The following is a 2871-nucleotide window of genomic DNA, read 5'->3' on the forward strand; positions in this document are numbered from 1 at the left end:
TATCACTCCTCCCTGAGAGAGACTTCACCCTGAGTCATAAGGAAAAGGGGACGGCGTATTCTCTTAGCTACTTCCTGCTGAAAAGGGACGCTGTGCTGGGGCCCTATTTTTAACCAATTCTTTCAAAGCAGTTTGAACTTCTTCCTTCATCACCACAGGCTCTTACTCATATGTTGTTTAATGAAATTCTTCCGTGTCTGCCAAGTCCTTTTGGTATAATGACTCTGTGTAGTCTTTCCATCTTCTTTTAATACTTCCTGGATCATTTAATATTCTGCCCAAAGCATAAGTATTGCACCTCAAGGCTTGAATTTCTTCTTCAGTTCCTTGAGCTTAAGAAAGACTGAGCGAGTTCAGCCCATTTTATTTTCTGACTCCAGTTCTTTGCACATTTCATTATGTTTTACTTGGTCTTGCCACACTGCCTTTTGAAATCTTCTCTTCAGCTCCTTAATGTCTTCATTTCTTCCCTCTGCTTTGGCTTCTCGGCGCTCTGGTGCAATATTCAGAGTCTCTTCTGACATCTATTTTGGTCTTTTCTTCCTCTTCTGTCTTTACAACAACCTTTTGAATTATTCCTGAATAATATTCTTGATATCTTTCCATAATTAATCTGGTCTTCACTCATTAGTGAAACTAAAGGGAATGGACTGTCCTTCAGAATCATCTTAAATAAGAAGCCTTCCCTAACGTTAGTACTTTGTATTTGGCCTTACGGACCCCTAAACTCAAGGTACACTGACTACAGCATAAGAAATCAACAGCATCTTGAAGCATTTGGAATCAAGAAGCCCATAAAGCTTGCCATATAAGCTATCAGATCAAGGAATGGATAACGGGAGATAGGTGTTGAAGGGAGTAGGTGGGAGTATTAGGGAATGATGGTGAAGCAGAGAAATGGGTGGGTCAAGACACTCATGTCAAGGGCAGGGACAACACTGAAACTACTGGTTATTTCTACAATTGGGAAATATCTTTCATCTGCATTTTTCTGTAAAATGCTTGTCTGTCAGATACTTTTCTAAATCTGAGCATTCAGATTAAGACTGACTAGGAAGAAAGATTATCCATCCACTTCTGAAAAAGAAGGCCTTCAAAAACCTTATGTACGACACACTTAGACTAGCAGTTGGGCAACAGAGGTGGGGCTTTCAAGTATGGAAATACTAAGGAAGAGGAATGGTAGTTAGTAGACACTAGTGGTTTTACATGGGATGGGAGAACTAGGAAGAAACGGAACACATAAATATTGACATACTAGGTGCTGGCAAGATGAGAACTGGCACAGGACATTTTGAATCAGACAATCATATGATCTACTATGCTGGAGATGAAAAGGTGAGGGGAAAATGGGGTTGCTTTCATAGTTAAAAAAGTCATTTATAGTTGCATCCCATTTTTCCGGAAATACAATATTGTGTGTGACAGGATAATAACCATACGCATACAAAGAAGTCTAGTGCATACCACTATGATTCAAATATATGCAACAACAACCAGAGCCAAAGAGAGGAAATAGAAGATTTCTATCAACTTTTGCAGTCAGAGATTGATCAAACATGCAACCAAGATACATTAATAATAATGGATAATTCAAATGCAAAAGTTGGGAACAGAGAAGGATCAGTTGGAAAGTATGGACTTGTGACAGAAATGAAGCTGGAGATAGGATGACAGAATTTTGCACAATCAACAATTTATTCATTGCAAATATATTTTATAAGAAACATAAACACAGGTTATACACATGGATTCACCTGATGGTATGTATAGGAATCAGATTTATTACATCTGTGGAAAGAACAACTGGAGAAGCTCAATATCTATTGTGAAACTAGGCTGGGTGCTGATTGTGGAACAGACCACCAACTACTCATATGCAGTTTAAGCTGAAGCTAAGGAAAGTGAAATCAAGTTCACAGGAACCAAAATATGACTTTGAGTCTAACCCACTTGTGTTTCAGAACCATCTCAGGAAGAGGTTTGAGGTCTTGAACACTAATGAGCCAAGACCAGGTGAGTTATGGGAAGATCAGCATTTTACGCAAGTAATGTACTGCCATCTTGCCTGTATAGTTTCTGGTGAGAAATTAACAGCTTTTAAGTCTTCTCTTTCGTAGATATTTCTCCCTCTTTGTAGATATCACCTCCAGCTCTCAGGGTCCTTTCAGTATTCTTTCATCTTTATTTTGGAAAGGCTGTTTAGGACAGGTCTGTGTGAGTTTACCATTGTTCTTTATGATTTCCTGTTGAGTTTTATTTTGTTTGTCACTTAATGACCTTTATGAGTGCTTATTGAATGCTTATGTTCTACTCTTTCCTCATTTTAGGGAAGTTTGCTTTCAGCAAATCTTTGAAATTTCTCTGTGATTTCTAAATCATCTCTTTCTGTACTGGAATTCCAAGAAGTTTCTCTTGATGATGTACCACATAATTCTTAGGCTTTCTTATTTCTTCTTCTTCTTTCTCTTTGTTCTTCTAAAAAGTTAGTATTGAGATCTGTTGTAAATCTCACTAATTTTTTTGTCCCTTTGATCCAGTTCTGCTCTTTTGTCCTTTCAATGTGTTATCTGTTTCAGAAATTTCATTCTTAATCTTCAGGGTTTAAATTTGCTGTATTTGTATGATTTCTACTTTTTTAGTTTTGTTGTTAAATGTTGTTTTTTAAAGTTCTTGTAGAGTTTTGTCTGGTTTTCTTTATTTTTCCTGTAGAACTTCATTAAAATCCACTTGGGGTCCCTACATAGAATTTTTAAAAAATTCCTTATTATAAAGTTCCAATAGCACTCTTTCTGATTTTCTGGCCTTGTATTTTGGTTGTGCCATCTTGTCTCGTGTGTGTGTGTTTAAGAGAGGGAGAGGGAGAGGGAG

The sequence above is a fragment of the Elephantulus edwardii genome, unplaced genomic scaffold, assembly GCF_000299155.1.
Source record: "Elephantulus edwardii isolate Elephantulus edwardi_28Jun2011 unplaced genomic scaffold, EleEdw1.0 scaffold00097, whole genome shotgun sequence".
Lineage (NCBI taxonomy): Eukaryota > Metazoa > Chordata > Mammalia > Macroscelidea > Macroscelididae > Elephantulus > Elephantulus edwardii.